Source organism: Peromyscus eremicus, chromosome 19, assembly GCF_949786415.1.
Source record: "Peromyscus eremicus chromosome 19, PerEre_H2_v1, whole genome shotgun sequence".
Taxonomy (NCBI): Eukaryota; Metazoa; Chordata; class Mammalia; order Rodentia; family Cricetidae; genus Peromyscus; species Peromyscus eremicus.
Window position 1 is genome coordinate 63,761,895 of NC_081435.1, and position 19,034 is coordinate 63,780,928.

Here is a 19,034-nt window from a genome sequence, read left to right on the forward strand (position 1 = left end):
TTAAAAAAAAAACCCTATCTTTTCTTATGTGATAAAGTTCATCTCTACTCAGTCTCACCAGAAGTGGCACACATCAATCTTGAGAAGATATCCAACAGTTTCGCAGAGAACTACAAAGAAGGATGGCACCAACTGTACAGTGCAGGCCTGTGATACACCAGCCAGTCTGCTGTAGAAACACTGTATCTTACCTTTTATCACTCAGCGGCATGGTGGTAAGGTGTGAGGAGGCAACTGGGAAGCAGCTGTTTTGACATTCAGAAGTTTACAATCTAGATGTGGAGACAAAGTAAGCACATTCGAGAAGTTAAGAAACTCCCATTACTGTATGAATAAATCATCGAACAAAACATTAATCCAGGTAGTCATGGTGTGTGTGTGAATCTGTATTGAGTAACAAAGAAAGTATACAAGTAATACAACTTTGAGCTGAGTAGACCAGAAGGGATTTAGAGATTTACAGACAGGAGATGAACATGAGTTGGATCTTTAGAAAAACTAATGCATAGATTATTAATTTTTCAACCAAATTATAGAAGAATTGACAATGAAATTAAATTTTTTTTACTCACGACTCTCAGGCCTTTTCCAGAAATAGCTATAATTTTTCTTATGTCTTTTAAATGCACTTTGAGTTGATTTAGGCTCAATTGATTTTATACTGGTATGAGTAATGAAGGGTTAATCTTACTGTCCATTCATATAAAAAATAGACTCATTCAATATAACTTATACAATAGGGATCTACTTATAGATCTTCAGGTACCCTAGTGGATTGCCAAGCTGATTGTTGCCATGGTAATCCTTGCTCCATGTGCCTTCAGCTTCTCTTGACCCACTTTGGTTTAGATGCATTTCTAACCGAGGGGATAGCAGGCATGCTCCCATTTCAGTTCCCTTGGAGACTGTATTAGTAGCCAGGCTGGCCCTATTCTTTCCTTCAGTCCTCTAGATCCTCTAGGGCAGTGGTTCTCAACCTTCCTAATGCTGAGACCTATAACACAGTTCCTCAGGTGTGGTGACCCCCCCACCATAAATGTATTTCGTTGCTACTTCATAATTGTAATTTGGCTACTGTTATGAATCGTAATGTAGATATCTGATATGCAGGATATGATACTGTTGAGAACCACTGCTCTAGATCTTGGAAGGCTTTCTAAGTGGAGGAGTTATGATTTCAAAGTCTGACACTTTGGAGAGATGGTTTAACTCCAACTCAAGAAGCATATTCTAGAATCTATGAAGCCCTGCTTTCCCCTTGACAACTACCCATGTGACACCCAAATCCACATAGATTCACACAATTACATTTTGTGATTCAAGACCACTTTTAACAGGCCGTTCTGTATTAAAGCTGCTGATTTCTATCAGTATAAAGAAGGGTTGCAAGTCAGAACCCGTTTTCCTGCTTCCAACTTGAGCATCATTTGCCTTAAACACACACCCAGGTGGCTTTGGAAGGTTGAGACAAGAGATCTCCCTAAGTGGTACCTTCCAAACTTAACTTTTATTTTGGTGGTGCTGGGGGTTAAAATCAGGACCTACTATGGGCCAGACAAGAGCTCTACCAGTGAAGTACATCCTCTGCCCACAAACTGTTAAAATGAGGGTTATGTGGCCTTTCTCTAAAACTTAACAGAAGAAACACCCAAAACCCTCTCTGTTAAGGTGAATGTCTGCTAAATCCATGTTAGCATAAATGTCAGTTCACAAACAAAGGAGTTAATGGTCCTTAGTTTTCCTTTAGTTTCCAAGTCTCGTTCTCTTCATGTTTACATTTGTGATTTCATCAGCATATAACCATGTAAGTTGGTGTTATCATTGCAAGTGAGTACTACTTTGTCAAAAGCCTTGGATTTGGATTAGAGTTGCATTCAAAACTATGCCTGGCTTATGTCTGGGATGCTTCACAACTTTCCCATAAGAATAATGGTGGAGCTTTTGAAAGCCTATTAAAAAAACCTGTAAGTCTCAAGGCATGACTAAGTAACTCAAGGTCCAAATGAAGGCCCCTCCTCTGGAATGCTCTCACGAGGGCATATTTCACTCTTAACTGCTTCAAGCTCCTGGACTGCTTTGGATTACTAGCGATGCTTGCTGGATTAACTGGAATCTCCCAGGAAATTTTTGAAGAGGTAGGTAGGTATATGGGAGCGCGACAAACAGCCAGGGAATCTGTTGTCTGGTATTGTCTTTACCATTAGCAACCTGAGACACTTCAAATTTGGGTTTATTATGCTCCCTGGCTAATACTGGTGCTTAACACTGGAGGTGATTATTTGGGGTTCAATCTTTCATCTGCCAGGGTTGAGTTAAAGAATCAAGATTACTGATGAACCTGGTTATGCAGCCGTGGGCAGTCTTAAGTTTGCGGACTTGCTTCTTCCCTAGGAAAAGGTGAAAAGTTGGGGCCTAAGAACAGGGGCCCAGTGAACGGAAAATGAGATAGGGACAACAAATTCAAGAGCACACAGCCAGGTGCTCACACTTTACAGTGAGCATTCCAAATATGCATCATTAATACTTCTACTTCAGAAGGACCCAAGGATCGGGTTGGAGAAAAACACCTAACCCTAACCCCAACCTCAGACAAGTACTCTTTTTAACTCCGCGGTTTTTAGCCCCCAGCCCCAGGCTCCGCCCACTCATTTGCATAGGGCGTGCCCCTCTGCGGCCAGCACTCCGGTTACTCCCGAGCTCTGCTGGCCCAGCGGCTCGGACCGGGTTGGGGGCGGGCCCGGGCCCGAGCACGTGTCCACTCCGGCCTCACGACAGAGGTGGGCGACGGCTTAGCCGCGGTGCTCCACCCAGCGGCGCCGGGGCGGGGGTCTGCGGGCGTGGCAGGCTGCGCGGCCTGCCGCGCTGCTCCACGAGCTCCGTGGGAGCGCGCCGGACACGAACTCAAGCGCAACCGCGGGCGTGCCACCCCACCCGGCCGCGCCTCGCCTCACGCTCGACGGGGAAGGCGGGACCAATCAGCGAGCGACGTCTCCCTTCCGATTCCAGGCCCCCCGACACGCTGCTCACACCCCGGGCTCCCCGTTCGCTGATTGGCTGCGTGTGCCGCCGGTCGGGCCGGAGGCGGGAGGCGGCGGCCCGCGCCTGCCCGCGCCCCGCTCGGCCCCCGGCCCTGCCCGCGGCGCCCGGCCTCCTTCCGTCCCTGCCGTGTTCCCTCCGTCTTCCGTGCGCGTCCTGCTCCGCCGGCGTGCCTCACGCCTAACGGGCAGCCGCGGGCGCCAATCAGCGGGCGGCAGGGTGCCAGCCCGGGGCTGCGCCGGCGAATCGGCGGGGCCCGCGGCTCGGGGAGGGAGGCGGGGCTACCGCGCGCGGCGGCGGCGGTGGCGGTGGCGGCGGCGGAGGAGGAGGAGCAGGTCGCCAGCCTGCGGCTCGCGAGCGCTGTGCTAGCCGCCCGAAGGTAGGTGCGCGGCGGCCGCGGCCGGGGCGGAGGGCGGCGGCGCGGGGCGCAGGCAAGGCCGGGGCGCGGGGACGCGCCGAGTAGAGCTGGCGGCGCCCTCCCTCCCTCCCTCCCTCCCCACCCGTCCGCCGGCCGCGGCGAGCGCGGGCCTGGGGGCGGGGCGGGGGCCCGCGGCGCAGTTCCGCCTGCGCGCGCCCACTCCTCCGGCAGCGCGGAGCCCGTCGGAAGAGGAAGGAACAAAAGGTCCGAGGCTCGGCTCGGACGGGGCGGGACCTGGCGCTGGGTGCAGGTAAAGCCGGGGCACCGGGAGAACCGGGCAGGGGTGTGCGGGGCCGGGTCACGTGGCCGCCCGTGTGGGGTGTGGCGGGCCGTGGCGCGCGGGCCGGGGTCGGCGCCGTGGGCTGGGCCGTGAGCCCCCGCCCCGCCCAGCCTGGCTGCGGCCCGCTTCAGTCCCGGCGCGCGGCCACACTCGCGGTTTGCGTTGCAGAAGGGCCCGGGAGCCGACTTATGGGCGTGTGGTACTTTGCTTCCACTTTTTCCTTTTTTTTTTTTTTTTTTTTTTTTTTTCCTTTTTCTCCTGTAGCCTTTGTTAACCATAACAGTCGCGGGTTCCGAATCGATGTGTGTACTCACAAACACGCTCGTGGCTGAGACTCCCGGGCTCATCCTCCACGCACTTGGGGAAAGTTGCTCCGTGGGTGCAGCCTATTAGTTTCTAATCACACGCCTTTCGGAAGCATGCTAATTGATTGTACATATTTCAGACTTGGTTTTCACAATCGGTGCTTGGATTATTTTGTTTTAGGGATACTGTCCTTGGGCCAGGTACTTTTTGTCTTCTCACCCTTGCGTGTTATGGTTTCCTTGTGCACCTAAACAAAAGAAAAACAGAAATCGAGGTTGATTTTATTATTCTTTCCTTTCGCCCTTAAAGGCAAATACTACCTGTTTGTTGTCAGACCAATTTAAAAAAAAAAAAAAACATGCCAAGGTGAAAATATTTCAGCAGTAGCAGTTCGACTTATTTATTGTCAGGCCTTGTTGGAGTATTCTAAGTGGTAATGTTTAAAACTAATGAAACGACATATGTAAATAAACGAATCATCGGGGCAAATTTACCTGAAGATCCTCTTTTTAAAAACGGTACCCTGCCTAATATGTCAGTTTCCAAAGTCCCTTTTAGTTTTTTCTGATTGTAGTACTGATACAGAGGATGTTTCTCTTGAGCCTAATACAAGAATATGTTTGCTGCCATGCTGGAAATACCTTTCCTTATTAGTTTACTTTGATCCCTGTAAAAAGCACTTTTCCCCTTTACAGAGAAGTGTTAAGTAGTTAAAACGAAGTTGGAAAAGTTTCAATTCATGAGTTAGTGAAGCAGATGGAATCTAGACATGGGAGAAGTATTATAGTTTAAGGTTTTTTTTTTTTTTCCTTCCATTTAACTGTGAAACAACTGCATAAAGAATTTTTTTCCTATTAGGTCATTTGGCAAATGTTTATGTGAAATTCATAAAGTAACTTTGCTGTTATTTTTAAAATTTTCTTTGTTTTTGCGTAAACTTACCTGTGGCGGTAAGAAAAATTCTTCCAGTCTATGGACATTTCTAAATTGAGTGTCCGCTTACATGCTTAATGTTAAAATCCAGTTGACTTAATTGAGTTTAAGGCTGCTCACTGGCCGAGCTTAATTACTGCACTGTGATTACAAACATCACTTGTGTTCCTTTAGCAAGACCCTGCTCTTAAAGCTTGGTGTTTCCTATTTTGTAGCTACATTTCAAATGACTCCATGTTGTAGGTGTTCAGCAAAGTTTGGTTTTTCAGGGTTCCAAGGAACTAGTCACTATAAACAGCTATGCAATCTGTATGGTTCATAAAGTAACAGTCTTGGGAGAAACTGCAGAGTAATTTCCTGTTTGTGGCCTGCATGTTAGGCTTGGTTATGTGTTTGAACTCTCGGTAAGAATATTGGGGCTGCTTTTGTACACAGCCCTTTCCTTCAGGTGAACAGAGGTGCTAAATGAGTGCAATGGTCCCTTCTCATTTTATACTGTAGATACTAAATGAGGAGAGCAATGGTCCCTTCTCATTTTATACTGTAGATACTAAATGAGGAGAGCAAGTGGTCCCTTCTCATTTTATACTATAGATACTAAATGAGGAGAGCAATGGTCCCTTCTCATTTTATACTGTAGATACTAAATGAGGAGAGCAAGTGGTCCCTTCTCATTTTATACTGTAGATACTAAATGAGGAGAGCAAGTGGTCCCTTCTCATTTTATACTGTAGATACTAAATGAGGAGAGCAATGGTCCCTTCTCATTTTATACTGTAGATACTAAATGAGGAGAGCAATGGTCCCTTCTCATTTTATACTGTAGATACTAAATGAGGAGAGCAATGGTCCCTTCTCATTTTATACTGTAGATACTAAATGAGGAGAGCAATGGTCCCTTCTCATTTTATACTGTAGATACTAAATGAGGAGAGCAAGTGGTCCCTTCTCATTTTATACTATAGATACTAAATGAGGAGAGCAATGGTCCCTTCTCATTTTATACTGTAGATACTAAATGAGGAGAGCAAGTGGTCCCTTCTCATTTTATACTATAGATACTGAATGAGGAGAGCAAGTGGTCCCTTCTTATTTTATACTGTAGATACTAAATGAGGAGAGCAATGGTCCCTTCTCATTTTATACTGTAGATACTAAATGAGGAGAGCAATGGTCCCTTCTCATTTTATACTGTAGATACTAAATGAGGAGAGCAAGTGGTCCCTTCTCATTTTATACTATAGATACTGAATGAGGAGAGCAAGTGGTCCCTTCTTATTTTATACTGTAGATACTAAATGAGGAGAGCAAGTGGTCCCTTCTCATTTTATACTATAGATACTGAATGAGGAGAGCAAGTGGTCCCTTCTCATTTTATACTATAGATATTGAATGAGGAGAGCAAGAGGTCCCTTCTCATACTGTAGATACTGAATGAGGAGAGCAATGGTCCCTTCTCATTTTATACTATAGATACTAAATGAGGAGAGCAAGCGGTCCCTTCTCATTTCAATGCCATAGAGACTAAATGAGGAGAGCAATGGTCCCTTCTCATCTTGATGCTGTAGATAACAAACTGTAGCTGTAATCTCAGGACTGCTCATTAGGGAGGCTGTGAGTGAACAAAAACGCTAACTCAGTTTAGCTTCATGAACTGGTGGTTAAGGACCTTTTGTGTTTTTATATTCTGTCAGAACTTATCAGATTTGACTTTTAGGCCTGTTTTCCTTCTTGCTGGGTTTTGATTCTGTTGGTTTAATGCTCTGGACTTCAGAAGCCATGTTTGCAGCAACTTTTTTTTTTTTTCTTTTTTATACAGGTGCTTTTGTAGTCATGTAGGAGCTGTATATAGTGCAGTCTGGCAGATGGAGGTTTATTCATATTCTTGGGACAAGAATCCTTTTTAGGGGGTGGAGAGAGGCATATCGTTTTAGATGCTTTGTCTGAGCAGAAGCGCAAGAGACATTTTTAGGCCCTTGGTTTCTGTGAGTGCAAAGATGTTTTCCACTAAGTATTGCAAAGGTGTGTCAGAAATTGACCATAAAGAATTCAGTGTCTGTCACTCTATTGGACAAGTAACATTTGCTCTCTTACACACACTTTCTCTGTGGCTAGTCACACCAGTATTCCTTAGTGGAATTAGGAAAGAACTCGCGTCTCATGGCCAAGGTCCCCAAGTAAGAAAATGAATTATGTTAGAGTATGAGTTGAGGAGCCTGAGCATTCGATAAATTCATTCACAGGAGGCTCTTGAAGTGTACTTGGGTTGCTTTCTGTCAGGTGTAAAGGATGACACTAGGGGAGATGGGATGTATTAGCTCCTGTGTCCCTAAGAACAATATCCTTTTTGGGGTGGGGGTAGTATCTGCCACTTTTTGCAGTTCATTCAAACCCAAGATGAGGCTGACCTTTCAGAACCATGCTCGTTGAGCAGATGTACGATTGCTAAGCTTAACTTGGTCTCAGTTTGATTAACCATTGCCCTGTAGTTAAAGAAAGTAGTTAAGGAAAGAAAAGGAACCTGAGTCATTTGGGTTCCAGTGAAAGGAGTATTGTATGCAAATGGTGAAGCCAAGAATACTGATTGGACAGCATTGTCATGTAGTGGAGTGGCCTTGGAGTTTGGACTCAAAGCCCTGGGCTGGTATTCGGTTTCTCTCCTGTAGTATTGGGTAAATTAAACTCCCAAGTCTTGGTTTCCTTATTAAAGTGGAAGGAGTCGCTTTTGCCTCTTGTGACTGTTATAAAATTAGTTAGAGAACTGGGAGAGAACATTCTTTGAGACAGGATTCTCTCAATTTAACATTCGTGTCCATTAGTTAGTTATCTGGGCTTTTCTTAATGCAGATGATTTGCTAGTACTGTTATCCCTGACCTCCTTCCTATAAATTGGGATGAGAAACAGACACTGACCAACAAGGCCTTCAGCCTAATTGTCCAAGTCTGTACCTTAAAGCACAGGGGGATCCTTTTAGGTCCTTAGTTAGAACCTGTTGGTATTCATTAAAATGTCTTTAACAAAGTTATCTGTCATCTAAGTCCACAGACTGAAACTAGTAGATTATGGGTAGTGTGGGAGGCTTAACAGGGTGTGGTGGGGGTAGATAGGAGGATGGGGGGACTTCTAACTTACTGTCTTTGTTAAGAGAAAACAGGTAACAGCCTGGAGGGGATAATAGAGATAATCTTCAAGACCCAGAAGAGTACCCCAAGCTCCTCTACTAGCATGTCTGGGGCTGTTCAGAGCATGGCCAGACCTGAAAGCCTAGCAGTAAATGTGTATCACTTAACTGAAATTTGGTTTGGGGAAAGACCTGTTAAAGACCCTCTTATCTACTTAATACACTTAGATGATTATTCAGGATGGTTTACAGATAGGGTAGAGCATTGTGCTATAGCCAAGGACTTCATGAAAGATCCACAGTACCTTGTATTCAAGGGCTCTAATTTTAGACTGAAAAGTCTTTCTCAAGTAAGGTGCCCTTAGGGCTACAGCGCCAATCGCATCCTTTCTGATAGCTTGCTGGTTTCAGGTTAGAGCTTTCACTCAGGCTTTGAGAGACAGTATGCTAGAAATTCCTGGACAGAGCAGATGTGAACAACGCACCCACCTCTGTTCAGGGGTTCTTGTTTCTTAATATTATTAGCTTTGATTTTGGAAAGAAAAAAAAACTTACTGAGACAGGGTCTCACTATATAGATCAGACTTTCTCAAACTGGCCTCAAATATTCTATATAGATCAGGCTGGCCTTGAACTCGGTGATCCTTCCGACTCAGCCTATCAAGTGCTGAGATTACAGGTGTAATCCTATATGCCTGATGACTTTGTTTATTTATTTGGGTCCTCCCTATCTCGGGGTTATTTTTCTAAATCTCTATCCAATAGTTGTTGGTGACGTTTTAATAAGGCAGCCTTGCCTGATTTAGCTGTAGTAAAGAAACAAGTATTTTTCATTATTGCTTATCCCTGGTCAGTTTTGGTTATTTTCTGTAATGTTGTAACGGTGATGCCTTTAGTTATGATTCTAGATTTATGTTGCTAAACATGGTTCTTATGTGAAAAAACAGAATTTTGTCAAGCCGGTTGGATTTAGGCATTGCCTCTAGTTTGGCCAGGTGGCTAACATGTTAGAGTGGTTTGTGATCTGCCGTCTTCCCTCGGCCCTGCAGTGTGAGCAGTCTGCTGTAGACATGTTAGAGGGGTTTGTGATCTGCCGTCTTCCCTCGGCCCTGCAGTGTGAGCAGTCTGCTGTAGCTGAATCCACTCATAGGACAGTTGCCTGGTGATTGGATGTGTCTTTGTGTTTGTTTTTAAAGATATTCTTTCATAGTTTTACACTAGCATAATGTTCTTTGAAACTACGCCCCACCCCCGTTAGCCTTATTCCCCTCCACTTCCCACCAAACCCCTTCTCAACATATTCCTTTCTACTTCCATGCTCTTTTCTTTGACCTGTTGTTATTTAGTAGAGGGGTTTGTATGAACATGGGTTGTGGTTATTTACTTGAAAAGGGAAGGGATAACTTAATGGTGACTATGCATGCCACTGAGGAATATGACTCCTCTTCCCCCAGCACCATCGACTACTTATAGCTATGGGACCTTATGAGCCCCTCCTGTCCATAATGGAATCTTGATGGGACCAGTCTTGTGCAGGTAACCACGGCAGCCGTGAGTTCATGATTACAATAGTCACCATAGCCAGAAGATGATGTTTCACAGCACTCCGTCCCATCTTCTGGCTCTTATATTTTTCTGCTCCCTCTCCCATTGATGTCTCCTAAGCCTTGGAGGCATGTGATATGGATGTCTTGTGTAGGGCTGATACTCGTCACATCTCTTATTCTGAGCACTTTGACTGGTTATGATGTCTGCATCAACCAGCACCACTCCCTGCAGAGCCTAGTCAGTAACTACTTAGAATTCTGACAGTTGGACGCCTTGCCCCATTAGCAAGACTCTAGAAGTAGGTTCTTCCTTATGACCTGTGATCTCCAGTCATGGGCTTTCCAGGTTTACAGTATCAGAAAGTATTTGGTCATCTCCATAACAGTCATTCCACTATCACACCTGGGGGCACATCTTGCCTGGCAGGTTGATACTTCGAAAGACTTGCAGCTAGGTCAAACAGTGATGATTTTTCTCTAGCTTTCAGTACTATAAAAGCTAGCTGGCAGGGGGAATCTTCCAGCTCAGTTATAGCTTGATTTCTTTATGTGCTGAAATCAAAGTGTAATATCTTGGGCAATATGGTAATCATCTAGTTCTGGTGGTTAACCCAGAGAAACGACAATAATACACACATGTACACGCATGCGCGCGCACACACACACACACACACACACACACACACACACGCATTGCAGGGCGTGGGGGTGGGATCTCCCTCATAACAACTCATGGAAAGGTATCTGGCATTGGGGATTTATTTCATTTAATAACACGTGACTTTCAGAAGCAGCATTATCCGCCTGTGCAGAGTACCTCCTTCAAATTCTTCTTATTTTACTTTATTTTTAAATTGTCTTACGAAATAGTAGGTTTCCATATGACTCTTTCATACATCATTAGTTTGGTTAATCCTCTCCCCAACTCCTCATGTCCCCCCCACCCCCATTTCCTTTCTAGCTTCCTGGCCTCTACAGACACTGTCTTCTATGACTGTGCCCATAAAGAAATCCTGAACAAATTCTAAATTTGTTGTTAAAGTTTGGAACTTAATGTGAAATTTTTACTGATTCTTCTAGATTCAGTTTTTGAAAATGTGGAATTTCATTGGCCATAAGTCTATAAAGCCTGTAAGTAGAAACTTTCGTGCAGTTGCAGTTGAAGGGGCTGCGTTGAGTTACCTGCAAAACCCAGCTGCTTTTCCTTTTTTGGGTGGGATACTTACTTGTAGGTTTAGTGTATTGAGGGAGGAAGAATATTCTGTGAAAATATCCAAAATAAAGTGTTTGTTGTTGTTATTGTTTTAAAGTGGTAATAAAAGTAGGAAGGGGGGAGTGGGTTGTGGCCAAAGCCCTACCTGTTCTTCCCCACCCCCTCATTCTTGCTCACAGACACCTTTGAAGCTTGCTTGGGGAGCAAGAGTCTTAGAGAAGCTGGGCTGTGTGTGTGTCATGTAGCAGCCAACTATGGTGCCAGTTTAGCACTTGAGATACAGATGATGTGGCTGAGGAACTGAAGTTAAATTGTATATTGTTTTAATTTTAATTTAACTTTAGATGCCATATTATAGGCATTGGCTGCTGTGTTGGACATCACAGGTAAAGACCACCTGTACCGTTGTGGACAGTTCCCTTGGCACCAGCTGCTCTAGATGTGCTGAATTGATTGCAGCCAACAAGCACTGCCACGTGATTGATGTGGGTACTAGGTGATGCTTCAAGAGTTAGCCAAGACCGACTCGGGAACTGGAAAGGCCATTGAGAGAGCATGGCCCTCTGCTGACTGGCATTTGGGCCTGTGCAGTCTTGTGCTGGTGTGCGTTTATGATCTGGGATGCTTACGAGCTGATGATAGAGATGCAGCTTCCACACAGCCTATTAAAGGTGTAAATTTGACTGGCCAGGAACAGGTTGTCTACACAGAGCTCACTCTCTGTGTCAGGTGGATCTTGCGGAACTAAATGGAATAGCTTGTCTACATAGAGCGTGGCCCTTGTGTGAGGTGGATTCACTGAACTAACTGCCTGCTTCATGGGTTAAATCCAGACACACGTGTTTGTAACAGTCCATAAAATTGCACGTTTGAATGTTTTCTACTTGTTTAAAAGGCACATTACCTGCCATCCTCTGTGGGGCTGACCTAGGTCCTTCTTGACTAGCTTCAAGCTTTGGAAGGAACCTTGTTACTAAGAGAATTGAGAAATCTGGTTTTCATTTTTTTAAATATATGTTTTAATTGGGGGTAGTGGTGGGGATTGAATTTACTAAGCAAACACTACCGCTAAGCTATATCCCCCGCTCTATGTTTAATTTTAAAAATCCTTATTACTACCTTCATTACCACTGATTTCTTTGATTAACACAGGAAATTTCAGGTCATTGGTGATGTTTTTCTCTGCTTAATGTGCTGTGTTTAAATATAGATTGCCAACAGTCTAAAATAGTGATTTTTTTTTTATTTCTGTTGGAGCTTTTGGTATCCTATAAGGCATTCATCATTGTCTTTTCAATTTTTTGTTGACATAATTAACTAAGTTTTTCTTAAACATCTGTTTTATTTATTGTTGTGTATGATGTGGGTGTGGGTGCCAACCAAGGTGCTTATGTGGAGGTCAGAGAAGAGTTTTATGGAGTTGATTCTCTCCCCACCTTTTGTAGGTTCTGTAGGAAGAATTAAGGTCATTGAGCTTGCATTGGCAACCCCACCTCAGTTTTTATTTTATTTTTTATGTGTAGGGTGTGTGTGTGTGTGTGTGTACACATGTGCGCCTGTGCACAGGACACAGCCTCAAGGACATTAAGGAATCTTCCATCTCTGTCTTAGTCTTGCTAGACAGGCTCTCTGTTGAACCTGGAGCTTTCTGTTTCCCACTTAGGCTGGTGTCAGGCAAGCCCCAGGTGTCCTCCCGTCTCTGATCCCCTCTTACCTTTACAGGGCTGCTGGGGATGCAGACTCAAGTCCTCATGCTTGTGCTGTGTATTCCTTGGTCATTTAAAAGATATTTGAAATTTCTCTTCCTTTCAGAGCTCTTTTAAAGAGCAATTTATATTTGCGCTCTCTCTCTCTCTCTCTCTCTCTCTCTCTCTCTCTCTCACACACACACACACACACACACACACACACACCCCAGTGACTGTGATTAGAGCTGCTTACATGCGAGCTAGACAAGTGGTCTATCACTGAGCTACCTCTCCAGCCCTACATTTGCTTTCTGTATTTAACTCCTGCTTCTGTTCTCCATTTCAACTTTTGGCATGGATTTTTCTTGCCAGATTTTCTCCTATTCTCTTAGATGAAGTGTCAGGTTTCATAGTCTTTTCTCAAATGGTTGTGCTACTTTTACCACTGTTTGCTGTAATGAACTATTTTATCCAAATACTGTTTGTTTGTTTACTTTCCCCAGACAAGGTCTCCTTGTGTAGCCCAGGAGAGAAACTTGAGATCTTCCTGACTCAGCCTTTTACTGCTGGGATCAAAGGTATGTGTGATCATACCCACTCTAGGTTTCCTGTGGTGACATAAACAAATGTGCTAGAAAAGATGCAGGTTAGGACCATTTCTCCACTGCAAACACACAGAAATGTCAGATAAAATGACTACATAGTTTCTCTTGTGTTTAGTTGAGAAAGGGAGAGATGGTAGGAAAAGTTAAGTCAAAAGTCAAGCTGCTTTTGTGGTATTGAAACACCTGCTTTTAGGAAGAGCTAGGAAACATGTGTTTGCAGCTGGATTTTAATATCCCAGGAAGGTGAAGCAGAGTAAATGTAAAGGAAACTACAACCACAGTTAGATGTGGCATAATGGGAGTGTGTTAGTCTATCTTGACAATAGAGGATACATAAGTCCTTGCCATTCATCTGCCTTTGCAAAGACAAATAGTGCTACCAAACTTCCGTTCATCTGTAAGCACACATGGGCAAATATTGCCTTTTAGCATCTATGGTCAGTTGAAAGTTCATCTTGTAGATTGCTTTATGTCAGTACATAATGAATGCTTTTTGTTCTGGTTATGTTAACATCCTGGCTTTTATACATTTTACATATTGTGTGTATTGTATTCACATTCACACTTGTACATGTACACATATGTCATGGTGTGCTTGTGGAGGTCATGAGACTACTTAGAGAAATTGGTTCTTCAACGTAAGTATTTTGGGGACTAACTCAGGTCATCAGGCTTGGCGGCAAGTGCCTTTACCCTCTGAGGGTGTGTGATATTTTTGCATCCATATTTCACCAGAACTCTGTTGGTGGACATTTAAATTACTTTTAGTCTTGTGATATTAGAAACAGTGTTGCAGCAGATACCTTACCTCATTAAGTGCCTGTACAGCTATGTCTCTTAGATTTAGAGTAATGGACCAAGAATATCTGTCTTAGGGAAGGATAATTTTATCATCTTTTTGCATAGGTGATAGTTAGTTATATATATAGTCCAAAAATCAAAAGCACCAACATAGGAAATTGAAGTGCAAAGTAATTTCTCTCTTATCTCCTACCTGTAGTTTTGTTTTCCAGAATGTCCCTATTATTATATTATTACTAGTTTCTCACATATTTTGGAGCTATTCTGTCTGGCATGATAGCCTTTAACTATGTGTGGCTCAACAGCTCTTCAAATGGTTCCTCTTAATTGTGATGGACTATAAGGCTAGGATATGCAGTGTTTAGGGTTCTAACACTTAGTGCAAAACACAGACTGTAGAATATCTCATTATGTTTAATAAATACTACCTAACAGTAATTACAAAGACATGCTTCCAGTCTGAGTGGTTGGAAGGGGAAAGAGTGGCCAAATCAGAACCAAGCTCGGTTGGTATGAGATTTGGCAGTGGTTTTGTGACCACAACACCAAAGGTACATGCACAAGTGGAAAAGGTGAGTTGGGCTTTATGACAGGTAAAAAGCTTTTGTGCATCAAAGAAAATAAAATGTGAAGATAATTCTCACAGTGAGAGATTATATTTGGAAATAGTGTATCTTATAAAGGTTTAGTATCTGGAGTATTTATTTAAAGAATTCTAGACAAAAGAACTAAAGAGTGGGTAAAGGACTCAAGTGGACATTTCTTTGAAGACATCCAAATGGGTCGAGGCATTTGAAGATGCACTCACTAGCACCCATCAGACCACAGTGAGAGTCACTCCATTTCTGGGAGAATAGAGATTCAGGTTGGGAGTAATTGTTTAGTTACCTTGGTGCTGTGTTGAGAAAACCAGAGCCATTCACCTCCCTTTTTTCTGTACTCAACTTCCGGCTTTGTCCTCAGCACTGTGAGGTTTCCTGTCACCAGCTGTGGTCCAACTGTGGTGTGAGGTGGACTTTGACTCTTTGCTGGACTGCAGCTGTGATGGTCCCTTCTATGTGGAAACACCTATGTTGTAGTTTTGGGATTTTTCCTTGGTTTCTTTGACATCCTTCCTCTCGATTACCTCTGTTGTCTTTCTGGAACTCCTGTTTGGACCTAAGAACTGCTCCTCCTGTTTTCTTCACATTTCTGCTCTTTGGAGAGTTTGCATGTGTTTTTCTTCTACTCCATATATGGGTGTGGATGGGTGGGTGGGGGTGATTGTTCTTTTCCCCATTTCTGTCTTCCTGAACTACTGCACTCAGCTTCCTAGTCTCCATTGCTCCCTCTGAGCGCATGCTGCTTTTGCTTCAGCCTTGCTGGATCTTACTGCTCTGTCTGGAGTGATTTTTTTTCCTGCTCTGTGTGATGTCAGTGTTCTTGAAGCTCCTCTTTTCTGTTTTTATTTGCCATTTTTCTTCAGGTAGTCAATGCTTGTTTATATGCTTCACCAAGAAGTTGGGGTTTGAAAAGCTGTACAGAAACTGGAGATGTGGGGAGAGACTTATTTCCTTAAAGTTTACGGGAGAGAGTTGAGTGGGCTGCTGTTGATAAGCTCTCGATATCAGTGTGTGTATGTCTTCTCTGAGGTTGATTGACAGTCTCTTGAAGAGTATTAAGAGTCTGACCAACAAGGTATAAGTCTGGCTGTTGATGTGTAAGAGCCCGGACCCAACAGAGACCAGGGCTTGAGAAAGTCCTTAGTGTGTACTTGAGTTCATTTACTCTGTTCAGTGATACCTAGCCATTTCCTGGTCAGGACTTGTTTTACACCACTGAACAGTGAGACAGAGAAGCAGTTGGTTAAATATGGAGGTTGGGGAGTTACTCTAGAGATCAGATTCTCTTAGGATCAGTTCTCATCCAGCCCTGTCAGTTTTATCTTCTCCCTCCTGACCCCAGTTTCAGCTGGTGGGTTAGAGTGTTGTTTCTTAGCGTCCCCTACAGATGACCTAGAGTTAATAGTTTCTAAGTTATTTGCAGTTAGTATTTGTCCGTTTTTCACCTATGAGTTGTGTGTTCCTCTTTCCTTACCTATTTTCGCTATTCTCATGAGCATTTTTTTTCTTTTTTTAAATTCACTTATTATTTTTAAGGGGAAGCATAGGGACTTTTAGCTGTGTTGCACTAGACTGGTCTTGAACTTGTGGGCTTAAGAGATATCTTTTGCAGCCTCCCTAGTAGCTGAAATTTGGTATGTACCACTATACCTGGATCCTTTATTATTATTTATAATTTAAAATTGCTTTTATTATGCCTTTTAATAAGCTACTGTCTTTACCTGTAATCCACTGATAAGTTCAGGTTTCCCATTCAAACATTTTTAAGAGTCACCCTTTGAAGAATTAAAATAGAATATATAAGATAAGTCTGTGAGGATGAGCAGATAGAAATGAAGAAAAATTGATCATAAGGGAGTAATGGAGAAAAAATGGTAGAAATGAATATGTCTGTAAGCCTGTGTTGTACTAGTTACAGGCTGTGATAAAACTCCATGACCAGTGCAGCCCCGAGAAGGAAGGACTTCTGACTAACGCAGAAGGGGTTATGGTTTCTTATCCAGAAAGATAAGAGTGTACCACCATCATGTGGGTGGAGTGGAGGTGTGGCAGCAAGCTGGCATGATGGCCACAGCAGCAGCTGAGAGCTTCTTGAGAAGCAAGTAAAAAGCAGAGAGCAAACAAGGAATGGCATGTGACTTGAAATGTCCAAGCCTGCCCCAGCGACACACTTCTTAGTGAAGCCATACTTCCTAAACCTCCCCAGGCACCACTGCCAATGGCGGAACCAAGTAACCAAATGCCTGGGGCTGTGGGGGACATTCCATTCAGACCACCATATCCTGGTAGGTAATTTTAGGTTATATTTACAGATGAAAGAAAATGGACCTTAAAAAAATTCAACTAAATTTTTTTTTAGGAATAAATTGGAAGTCTTAGATGCTTGGGATGAATAGTGTTAATTGAGTTTTTTGTTTTGTTTTAGAATATGTGCATATACATACAGATGTCAGGATGGGGCAGAAGTCTGAGTATGATTTTTATGTTCATATATACCCTGTACATGTAGCACAAAACTAATTTTGTATAGTATTTTTAGTGAGCTTACATTTTGACTGCAATCAAACATATGAGGGCATAAGTGCAGAATTCTGCATTTGTGGTGTCATGTTGGACTAAAACATTTCACATTTTGGATTAGGACTTTGATTTGGAGATAGATTCCTGAAAGTATGGTTGCATAATTTACTAGTAAAAGAAAAGGGTTTCTAAGTAATCTGTAAAGTAAGTTAGAATTAGAAGGATAAACATTTTATAATAGGAAATTTTAACACACCTCAGTAATTTAAGAAAAGATAGATTTAAAAAAGTTACCAAGGGGCTGGGAGTATAGCTCACGTTCTAGATTCAGCCGTCACTCGTCATCACTGAAAAACAAGTCAAAATGACAAAAGTATATAGGTTTGGAGTGGGGCAGTTAGCAAACATTCCACAGTGACAGAATAGGTGGTTTTCTCCAGGGTTCAGAAATGCCTTCCTAAATCACATTCTTTGGTTCCAGTGCAATTAAGCCAGCAACATAACAGTCCCCTAATCCATAGTGATAGTAAAATACATACTTCAAAAATGGTAGGGTCTGCCTGCCACATCCATGTGGAGTTCGTTTTCTTTATGATTACCTAGGTATTACAGATTGTACGCAGTCATCAGGCTTGTTTGACAATACACCTATATCCACTGAACCCTCTAGTCACCCACAAAACACATACTTCTGAATATATGGTGTGAGGAACCCCTCGGTGAAAATTAGAAACCATTTAGAAGGGAATGAAGAGAGTACTGTTTCCCTAACCTGAGGAAGGACTAGTCATGTATGTAGTTCAGTTAGAGTGCTTGGGGTGTGTGTGAAAGATCTGCTGTCTTGGATACTACAACAAACCAAAAGTCTCGTGGTCAGCAGTGCAGGTAGTTCTGTGAGAAACTTAGGAGTCTAAGAATTTGTAGTAATGAACATGGTAGAGTTGGAGGTCAATGTAAGTATTAATTCAATAAAAAACATAATTAGTTGGAGTTTGCCTTAAATGTAAGGATGATTGAACATTAGCAAAATTGTAAATGGAACTCATTGCATTGACAAAATTATCACAGCAAAGGAGAATACCATAGGAAGCTCATGATGGATGACAGGAGGAAATTGTAAAAACCAGCACTTAAAACAAAACTGTTTAGCAAACTAGGAAGATGAGATTAAAATGTGTTAAACCTGTGAATTTGTATAACTGATAAAATTGCTATTTAGTGTACAGTTCACATCGGTAAACAGCTGCATGGATGAGGAAGGCAGATTGAAGGAATGGGAGAACCTTCTTGGATGAAAGGCTTTGTTGAGTGAGATGGTAGATACAAATTCATCAGACCACATCTTTAACGTTTATATTTTATATACAAACTATGCCTCAGTAAAATTAATTTTAAAAACTGTAAACATCAATGTGTTTGTATTCTTGTAACAAACAATTTAAATTTAAAAAGCATGCCATTTAAAATGATAACAGAAATTACAAAATACCTAGGAGCAAATGTAACTCGCAATTCAAATTATAGGAAGAAACGCTTGCATTTATAGGAAGAAACAGTATCATAAAGCTGTCAGTTTTCTTCCAGTAACTTATAAATTCAGTGTCATCCCAGTTAGCATCCCAGCAGGTGAAAGAGCATTCATTTATAGATATCTGGGCATAGTAATATGTAGCTTCATGGTTAATGCACTGTGGTATTTGCCTCAGGTTTAGACTACCAGAAGAAAACCAGAAAGCCAAGAAACACAGAGTCATACACTGTCAAAGAAACCTTAGAAGTCATGGTGCTGGTGCACTTCGTGGTCTGTATCGAGAAGGGAAGACACTATATCTGTAAATGTATTCCAAATCGGCTACTGGAGGTGAAATGTTAATGCGTTAGATTCTTAGAAGGTAACACCACATGGGATGATGTTAATGATAGAAATAATATATATCACCAAATAACATTTAAAATAGCTGAT

At 42.7% G+C, this 19,034-nt stretch overlaps 1 protein-coding gene across 3 annotated transcripts in view; it reads left to right on the plus strand.

Moving 5' to 3' along the window:
• Positions 1–3,328: 3,328 nt before the first annotated feature.
• The window catches only part of Smad2 (SMAD family member 2), a 77,595-nt gene continuing 61,889 nt past the window's right edge, over positions 3,329–19,034 (plus strand). For 2 of the 3 annotated variants that reach the window (XM_059246092.1, XM_059246094.1), the window contains exon 1: positions 3,329–3,415. The gene's annotated coding sequence lies outside the window, so the exon portion shown is untranslated. Of the gene's footprint in view, positions 3,416–3,591; positions 3,705–19,034 lie in introns of those variants that run through there. The other variant, XM_059246093.1, reaches the window with a different exon arrangement.